At 38.3% G+C, this 10,581-nt stretch overlaps 1 long non-coding RNA gene across 1 annotated transcript; it reads right to left on the bottom strand.

The window, feature by feature from the left end:
• Positions 1 to 304: 304 nt before the first annotated feature.
• On the bottom strand, positions 305 to 1,611 carry LOC145070355 (uncharacterized). The gene is made up of 2 exons (XR_013689917.1): positions 1,349 to 1,611; positions 305 to 559 (listed from the first exon to the last, which is right to left on the bottom strand). It is a non-coding gene; the product is annotated as an uncharacterized LOC145070355 (long non-coding RNA).
• Positions 1,612 to 10,581: the final 8,970 nt, after the last annotated feature.

The following is a 10,581-nucleotide window of genomic DNA, read 5'->3' as shown; positions in this document are numbered from 1 at the left end:
ACCATATTTTCAATGGAACTTTTAAATAAACTGTAACTTCTTTTTCAAAATAAAATGAAATAATTAAATCACATATACTTTTAATTAAAATTTATCAAGAATAAAAAGATTTTTTATCCCTTTCAAAGGAAACTTCAGGTTTCAAATGAAAGTTAAGCACAATTTCATAAAACTAAAAATGACAAAAACCTTGAACCTATATCGTTCTCTGAAGAACATTTGGAAGAAAAGATAATAGCCTGAACAGATTAAGCCATACAAATAAAACCCAAGAAATACTTTGCTTTGTTATTGAAATCACATAAAACTAAATCCCTCTCTTGCATATGGGATTCAGATTGCCAAAGTTGAAGGAAAAAAGAAAATGCTCAAAAATCTGCAAATATAAAAACATTCAGAAACTAAAACGCATTTGGTATACTAAAATACAACACAAATGCAAATCTTTACTGTCATGACTTGAAACTCAAACATCACCTTCACTTTTTTCTAGAAATCAACAACAAAACACAATACTATTCTTCATTCTACGGACTTTAAAATAATCAATCATCAAAACCTGAAAAATAAACAAAATCCAGAAAACTTAAAATCAAAGAAAACCAAATAAATCACCAGATTACGACATTAAATCAAACAAATATAACAACAAACGACATATGAACAACTATGTTTCCAGATGATAAAATAATGTTGATAACTATAGAAAAATCTGTAAACCCTTTTTCAAACAGATCCAAATTCCCTTTTTCATATGAATTTTTTTTCTCATCGGTTGCACACACATACACGGTTAAAAGCACACAGTTAATAACACACATGCTATCAAAATATAACTTCCACAACATCCCCTGCCTCCAACATCTAAAATTTGACATTAGCCTTTGACTTTTCAACTTTGTCATAACCTCAATATTTATATTTTTTAAATCTTTACCATTATCTTCATTCCAACTTGATCTGTTAGCAATTCAAATATACACCGGAATAAAATCACGAAATCAGTATTTCTTATGTGTGAAATCGAACCTGTAATGATTGTTGTAGAAACAAAAAAAAACATAATTAAAAATAACATAGGCTGAAATGGTTCGTTCAACAAAAAAGATGCAATAAACAAATATGTAACCTCTTAAAGCTCTAGAACACCAAGAAAAATCGGAGGTTCGTTCATCATGTTCCAGAAAACATGGTGCGTTCAACAGTCATGAGAAGAAAACCAAAAAATCAAACCAACAAAAAAAACCCAACCTTACCCAACCTTTCTCTACTTCAAGATTATTTGAAATCGAAACCAACAAAAAATTCGGTTTAACATACATGACATAAGGAAAGAGATTTTCACTACCGATTCGTAGATGGGATTCCATATTCGTAAGTCGATGGGTGTAACGACGGACGTGAGGAATGTTGAGGTTTTTGAGCGAGATTTAGGTGGCGTTGTTAAACGTTTCCGATGATGTGGAGAATAGTGGTGATGGTTACCGGTGGCGGTGTTGTAGAATTATGTGGCTTCAATGGCTTCTAAGAAGAAGAAGACTTTTAGGGTAAATGTGTAGAACGGTGGAATGATGAGAAGCAATGAAAGATTAGGGTGAGGTGTAAATTAGAGCAACAACATGTTTCTCTATATCCGTTTCTATGTGTGTTTGAGAACTCTTTATTCTGATTGGTTGAGAGTATTTCACATGGATTACGGATAGAAAATTGATCACCCTTGATTTTAGATCCAATGATCCAAAACTGGTTTCCTTGTTTTTTAAGACAAATGTCTTAAATTTTGAAGCGCCCACAATTATAAACTCATATATATATATATATATATATATATATATATATATATATATATATATATATATATATATATATATATATATATATTGTGAAATTGTATAATTTGAGTTCACAATTATATATTTGATATAACATTGTGGGATTGAAACTCCTATATAGTCACCAGGTTTCCCAACTTGACTCACTCAGTTTATATATATAACAGACGTCGATACGATCCTACATTACACTAAGAGACTAAGAAAATGTAGATCACTAGTGTAAATGAATGTAGGGTTGTTTATAGGGGCGGAACACGAGCATCGAATTTTGGGGGGCCGAAACCAACACTTCCAAACACAACCAATACAAGAATTTTTTTCGTTTTCTTTTCTGTTAACAAATTCGTGAATAGTAAATTGGTTTTTCATAATAATATATATTACATAACAAAAATAAATTAATAACTAACAACTAATGAAACAAATACAAATACAAATAATCAAAATAAATTACATAATCTTTATTTTATTTATGTTCACAATCTTAAAATAAAAATAAAATGAATAGTTCTCTATTATTTGGAAAATAGGGTCGGTACACCTATACTCATTTGTTTATTTTATTGTTTTGATTTACGGTTTTGACAATTTGCACGTTAGACCATATATACTATTTGACATAGACAACTCATGGAGTGGGTAGCTCTGCAGGTTATAAGAATTCACATTTTTTTTATTTAATTAACTTTGCTGCACTTTTTGGCACCGTTTGATACCCATCTTTCCAGGTCCAAACAGATTTTTCTGGCTGAATGGACCGGAAAGACTGTTTGATTTGCACAAAAGAAGGGGTCTTTCCCAGTAAGATATGTCTTTCCCATAAAGCCCCAAAATCATATCGTTCTGGCTGAATGGGCTGGAAAGACAATTATACACCAAACCTCGCATCTTTCTTTCTTTATTGGATTATTAATTTTTTTAAATAAATTTTTCTAAATTTATTTTTTATTGAATTATTACTTTTTTTCATCACTCAACACAGTCAATCAGATGTACAATCAAACAACATGGTTTCTTTTCCAGTCAGATAAACTTTCCCAGACAACACTTTATCGGACAACACTTTCCCAGACAGAAACTATCAAACGGAACCTTACTTTTAAAGAGAGAAACGAAGAAGAAATGTCATACCTTTTAGGGACAGAAATAGAAAACATGAGGGGGAGTGGATACCCGCACTCCGACGAAGAGGAGGGATTGAAGAAAACAACACATTTTTCAGTTCGGTGACTCAACCAGGTGAGAGACAAATAGAGAGCAAGAAGGCATAGCAACGACGATGAGAATTTTAGGTTTATTTATTTATTATTTTGAAGATGTGAGTCGATAATTGGTTTTTTGATATCTTTATAGCGTTAGTTATTCAGTTTCCAAATTTAGTGGATTTCCCAGCTGAAAATTTTCTTTAACAAATATGTTAGTTGTGACTTCTTTTTTTAATTGATACTTAGCTGCTCATAAAATTTGGAGGGGCCGTTCATTTGCTTTCTAAAAAACTTAATTTATACACCTACTGATTATATATTATAACTGGTATATAGTAGATAAAAAACCAGGGGGGCCATGGCCACCCCTGGCCCCTTCTGTGTTCCGCCACTGTCTGTTTATACTTATTTTTTTGTATTGACGATAACATCCCAATGTTTTAAAAAAGGAATAAAATACATTTCTTCGGAAATAATTTGATAATATATTTGTCATGTTTTACTGGGAACAAATTCCGCAACATATTTCTTTAAAAGATAATTTGATTTTCAAAATAAAGCATAAACAAATCGGTTTTTTCTGGTGGTGAAAATAGGGATGTCATAGTTGGTATCAGAGCATTAGTTTGAGCAAACTAGGAATAAGGATTTATTTCTAGACCTAAACTTAAAATGCTAAGAGATGATCGTGAGGAGTGTGTCTAATATATTTTAGTTGGTACAAACACTAGCTTATTTAGGGAAGGATGCCTAAAATGCTTTTATGTGCTAAATGATTTGTGATTATTTGATTAGATCTATGGTCTGTTGCCGACCAGATCTAGAAACTTTATGTGTTCATGTTTCTAAACGTTTAATTACGGTGTTAGAACCGGCATATAACTTTTCGAAATAACAAGGAGATTTATACGTCTATCATAAATAAAATATCCCTATTCTCGTCACTGCATACCGAATGTTTAATTTGGTGTATAAATCGACATGGTAAGAACTCGAAGTGGACTCGGAAACAGTAACAAAGATGTTAATCAGCGACCTATGATTGAATGTGCACCAGAGGTAGTAGCTGCACCTGAGCCAATCACAATGGCTGGAGTACAAGCCATGGTTCGAGCTATGATGGCAGAATAGAGGGAAGAGATCAGGCAATTGCTGTTGAATAATAGGGATGAACCTACAATGCCTGTTGAACAACCAGAACTGAATGACGGACAGTCGGAGGAAGGGAACTACAATAGAACTGTTGGTCAAGATGAACCTCCAGTGGTTAAGAGGAACAACCAAGACGACAAAATCCAGGGGAACGAATGCAAGTATGAGGACTATACAACTTGCAAACCATCAACTTTCTTTGGGAAAGAGGATCCAATCAGAGTTATAGACTGGATCTTGGAAATGGAGTTGGCTTTCATAACATGTGGATGCAAAGGAAAGCTACAAACCACATATGCAGTGCGTCAGTTTAGGGGTGGCGATATTTGCTAGTAGAACACTTTGGGAAGGATCATAAGCCACTGTAATGGACTTGGGCAGAGTTCTTGGTGCATTTCAAATGAAAGTTCTGCTCGGCCCAAAATCTGCTAGAGCAAGAGAACCAATTCCTAACGGTGAAGAAAGGCAGCATGTCTATTGATGAATACACCAATGCCTTCACTAACAAGATGGAATTTTCTTTACACATTGTCCCTCACGAGGTGACGAAAATCGATAAGTATACAAAGGGACTACCATGGGAATATGTTGTGCCATTACGCCAGGCATGTAACGACATAAATTTCCAAAACAATTTTTCATTTTTAAAACATAACATATCTCATAAAGTAATCTCCAAACTCAAATGTATCAAATGTTTTCTCAGTAAAACATATCCTGGAATCTCAAATACACAATACATAATACTCTATCAGTGTGTACCGATCATGTCGGCGCCTTTCCGTGATCCTCGCTGGTACCTGAAACACATATCACATAACACAGTAAGCATAAATGCTTAGTGAGTTCCCTAAAATACTACATACAACACATAAGGCACTCGAGGCTATAACTCGTTATGACCCTCCGGTCAATGTGTCCCAGTGGGACCCTCCAGTCACGTAGCTCGTTGGACCCTCCGGTCCGTCCTAGCTCGTTGGACCCTCCGATTCGGTCTGATCGACAACCCTCTGGCATCATCAGTCGTTGGACCCTCTGGTTCGGTTTATATAACACATAACATACATCTAGCACAATGCAATTAAATCTCAGACATCCACATACAAATAACACATAAGACCCTACGGTCTGCACATAGATACCACTTTAGGTAATGTATAGAGAGAAGACTCACCTCGGGTAACTCAGATAATCTCGAACCTCAAATACTGATCTAGCCTCCGCCTAATCACATAAACAATTTTCATCTAATTAACAATGGCTCTCAAAGGCTAGATTAATCCCCCTTATAATTCCCCAAAAGGGTAAAATACCATTTTACCCGTCCAAGACCCAAAAGCCTAATTGTTGACCAAACCCTAAAAGTCAACGAAAGTCAACTCAGTCAACGGTCCAACTTTGACTAGACTCGCTGAGTGCACTTGTGGGACTCGGTGAGTTCATGCGCATATTCTGAATCCTTCTAAGGCCTCACTCAACTCGTCGAGTTAACCTTTCAGTCGACAGGTTACCAGTGATCCGAATCGCGGGGCAACCTGAATCGACTCGTCGAGTCCTCTCATGGACTCAGCGAGTTTCCTCCATGGAAACTTCCAAATGACCTTCTGAGGTCAGATCTGTTCCTCTAACTTATAGATCTGACCTGTAAACACTCAAAAGTCATGTAAAGGTCCAATCTTTATGCTCATGCAGTACTTATATGGCTCTATTTGATGAATTAGCTCTTAATATGACAACCAAGATCCAAAACCCCAAAGGGATTGCATAAAGTTGGATGATTGGGACTCTTTGGACCTCTCAAGGTCCATATCTACGGTCTATTTCACAGTGGGACTTCTCATGCTTCTTATTCCAACTCAAGAAAGGGTAAAGAAACCCTTGATTCAATAAGCCTACACAATAAGGAAGAAAAGGGTCGAATTGATACCTCAAAGTGAAGTCTCCTTTCTTAAAAGTCTCAGAACAAAAACCTCCTTTGGTCCTTCTAGCTAGATCACTTCTCCTCCTTATCAAAATCCCAAAATAGTGATCAAGATGGCTCTCTCTCTCTCTCTCTCTCTCTCCCTCTCTCTCTCTCTCTCTCTCTCTCTCTCTCTCTCTCACTTTACACGCTCAAATATGCTAGGGTTCTTTTATCTAGAAGGGTGGCCGCAAATGAAGGCCACAAGGACCCTTAAATAGGCCATGGGCCCAAGTGATGAGAATAAATCTCAGATCGTTTAGATCTTTCACATGTATATTGATGAAGAACAAACAATTAAAACACAATACGATTATGAACACAATATGGAATCAATGTAAAGCTTATGATTCAAATATAGTCACGCCTCAGCAGAGCTCGATGAAGAACTTCCACTGTAGAGGCGAGCTAGGGTTTACAATACTGATGAGAAAAATAATAAAAGTGTTACTGACTAATGATGCATGCATGCACCTTAAATACTAAAACCCTAGAGTAAAATAATGCATGGTTGGACAGGCCCAAACCGGCTACCAGAACTGGGCTAAGGACCAAGCCCATGACGCAACACAATAAGCCCAACAATCTTCCCCTTTGCGTCAAATGAGGCAAGAAATTATTTCTATTGAGTAGGCTTCACTGTCTTCACAACTTTGAACAACCGAGGAATGATAGCAAAAAGAGTCTACCGAAATTGAATATACCATCTTAGCATGTCAGTAAACAACTTCTTGTCGGCTGCTGAATTCTGATTACACCTCTGAATGATCTCTGAAATATGCTCCAAGAAAGCAGTTGAGAACAGGTGCTTGTCAATAAGAGCGAACATACATTTTTGACCTTCGCCCCTGAGAAACATCACAGTGTGATATTTTGTGTCAATTTTACCCTTGATCATTCAGTTTATATCGCCAGCTCTTCCCATTGGTTTGATCATGGTTCGCTTGTGAATAGCAGAGGCGATTTCTTGATCCATCTTTGCTACTTCATGAATGTAGCAAACAAGCATTCTCTTGATATGGTCTATAATCGGCTGATACTCCTCAGGATTTGACAGTAAAATGTTGTTGAGGAGTATCCAGTCGTGAGGGTTGAGGTTCGGTAGATCAGCCAGGGAGAAATTATGAACCAAGCCTTTAGAGCCTCGAGTCACTTTAAATTTGACGTTGATGAACTTCCCGGATGAATAAGGCTTCAGTACCTTGAGAGTTGCAATCTTCTGTGAACTCCAGGTTAAATAGTGTAGCTGAGCGAACTCCAAATAAAACTCTAACATATCTCGATCCACCTTCGGGTCCGGAAAAGGGATGACAACAGTTGAGTTGAAGCAATTAAAGATAAATGCCTTTCGAGTGATTGACATGTCAAACTACGCATCCTTCGAGTTTTCAAGGCCGAATGACATGACAGGTTCGAGCCAAGGAGTACTCGGTTCATCTATTGCTTCTCTTTGAAGAGAATTAATGGTCCACTCTTGAAAAATGGACTTCTTTTTCTCCAAGAGCTCCTTTTCTTTTTGCTTCTTCTCCAGCTCAGCCGTTTCCCTTTTGAAATTTTCTGCAAGCTCTTTGTCAGAAAGTTTTGTTTTCTGAAAAGGCTTAGAGGGATTTTCACCCAAAGTATCTTCAAAAACATCATCATCATTATCTGTATCATCTTCACCAATTTTCTTTTTCCTCTTATCCCTTTTGCTGACCGAATCTTCATTATCCTTCGGTTCAGCTGTTGACTTAGGTTCAGGAGGAGGTTGAGATTTTTCCTTTTCTCCCCCTTGTTTCGGCTGGACATTAGTCACTGAAAATACCTCAATACGACTGAGGATATCTAATACAGGTCTGAGTTTGTCAGCCAATTGGCATCTGATGGATATAGTCAGAATGGGATCATGTGCGTCAAGAAGATGAAGTAGAATGGAATGAACGTCACCTACAGAGCTTCGAGTTACGTCCCTTTCAGAATTGAAATCATTAAGCTCATTTGTTGCAGTGTGAAGCTTGAGGTTTTGCATTTTCAGCTGAGATGTACGCTAGTCTAACTCATCCATTATTCGATTTTCTACAGCTAACTCTGCTTCCAGTTGAGTCAGACGATCATTGACATTAGCGTGAAGGGTGACATTGGCAGCTTTAATACGAGCGGCTTCAAGATTAGTCCTTTCAGCTTGAAGAGAACGCTGAAGATTATCGACCAAAGCATTCACTATCTGAGAGTTGTTTTTAGCAGCAACCTGCAAAGAATCAAGGAGTAGTTGAGCCTCAACAATTAGTTTATCGACTTTTGTGGTCGCTTCTTTGCATTCCTTCGCGAAGCCTCAAAAGTAGACGAGGCCTTCTGACATTGAGAAGTAGACGCTTTGATAGCCTTTGCTGCAACAGAAAGAGAAACATCATGATCTTTAACAACCGAAGAGAATAGAGCTTTGAGAGCTGCTTCAGAATAAGCACTAGTGGAGGAGGAAGAAAGCAGTTGATCAAGTTTTTCAGTAACAACCTTGAGATGGCGCTTGGTTACTGGAGCATCTTCGTCGTCATCACTTTGGACACGGTAGGGACTGAAGTAAGTGAAATCAAACTCCAAGTCCTCGCCTCCAAGAACTGTGTTGGTTTCGGTAGATTGGGTAGGAGATGGGGGTTTGGTAGTTACAGGAGGTTTGATAGTGACTGGAGGAGTGGGTGCTGAAGAATGAGCCCCCGTATCAGATACGTTGGTTCGAACTCCAGTACTGGTGGTAGTAGTGGCTTCAGTAACGATTGGAGAAGAAATGGGAATAGTAGTGGATGGTTGAGATGTAGTGATGGGAAAAATAGAAGGGATAGAAACAAGAACATAAACAGGTGGAGGAGAAGGGGCTTTGGACCGAACAGGTACCTCTGGTGTAGGCGAGCGAGGTGGTGTATCACCACGCGTCGAACCCTCATCATCTGAGCTTTCGCTATCAATTTCACTTGGAAAAGGTGTGGGTTGAGTAGGTGGCACATATTCTGAGTCACAATCACTTGAAGATTGAAGAATTAGTCGTCGAGCTGGTTTCTTGACTTTCTTCGGCTTAGGTTAAGTTGGGGCTGCTTTCTCTGACTTTTGCTTCCTAGGTGTTTGAACTTTGGAGACCTGACCCCCTTTATCTCCCTTGGTTGGTTTAGTGACCCTCACCTCCTTTTGTGTTTCATGTTTCTTGCCCCTCTTCGCAAGCTTGTCTGCTTCCTCGATGGAGCGAATCATGGTAGGAGTGAGTTCCCTTGGGCCCGAAGAAGGAAGCTTCTTGAATTCTTGAATAACGTTGCTTGCGTCAGACACGCATGCATACATAGCTGCTGGGATCGATCCAATGAAGGAATACTTGGAAGGATCTGTGACGATGATCTTCGTGGTGTGAAAGGTTGCGATAGATGTAAGAAGAGAGTCCGCTATGATTGGAACGTGGAGATGATCCATCGCCCACTTTGTAATAATGGACCAATACCTACCACATGAAATTTCTAAATGTTGTGATGAAGAATACAAACTTTAAACCAGTTGTTGCGATATGACTGCCCCATAGTCCAAGGTAACCCCATGATACAACCTATAAAGCACAGTCATAAATGACTTGCTTGCTCTGTCTGAGCCGGCGCTACGCTCTGAGAGACCTTTGAAAAAAAGAGTGAAGAGGTCGTTCCATTGTGGAGGAAGGCCACACTTCTTGAATTTGGTAACTGTGGCTAGGGTTTTTGTGTACCCCATTTGGTAAAACATGGAGAATAGTTGACCATTAGTAATCGAGTCGAGGTTTACCAAAGTGGGTTCATGAGCAAGACCAATTAGGGCACAGAAGCGATTCTTGGAGATAGAGGTCTTCTCGTTGTGAATATCAAAGTGAATCCTCTCAGCAACCTTGTCATAGTAAGCGGTTGAATAGATGTGTGAGAGGCAGGTCATGGGAACAACTTTGACCTTTGTAAGAGCATCGACAAGAGGTGAGTATTTGAGACATTCGACGATGTACAACATGTAGGGTTCATAGATGAAGGGTGTAACATCAATAATGAGGTTTTGTTGAGGCTTTATGGTGGGAAGGTTGGAGTGAGCAGATGTATCTTGAACAGAAGATGATTCTGCCATTGATGAAGCTTGAGAAGAAGAAGATGAATAGTGAGAGAAATCGCCATTTTTATTTGAGAGGATTTGTAAGTGATAAAAGAGTAAAGAGGAGCGTGCCAAATCCTTTTATACGTACAAGTAGGAGAGAGAAATATTCGGCTGAAATCTTGGATTTATTAGAAACCGTTCCTGATGTGACGGAGTGAACAGTTGGCAACCCCGATGATGACACAGGAGAGAGAAAGGACGTTTCACTGTTACAAGCCTTTCCATAAAAAGTGCCTTTTTCAAATTGTCAAAAGGATTGGATAACTGCTGACTCAGCCAAGAACTTTATCCCAAATGTCACCCA

The sequence above is a fragment of the Lactuca serriola genome, chromosome 1 (assembly GCF_051521515.1).
Source record: "Lactuca serriola cultivar US96UC23 chromosome 1, Lser_US96UC23_V15, whole genome shotgun sequence".
Lineage (NCBI taxonomy): Eukaryota > Viridiplantae > Streptophyta > Magnoliopsida > Asterales > Asteraceae > Lactuca > Lactuca serriola.
The sequence above is the reverse complement of the archived record's forward strand: the minus strand, read 5'-3'. Positions and strand labels throughout refer to the sequence as shown.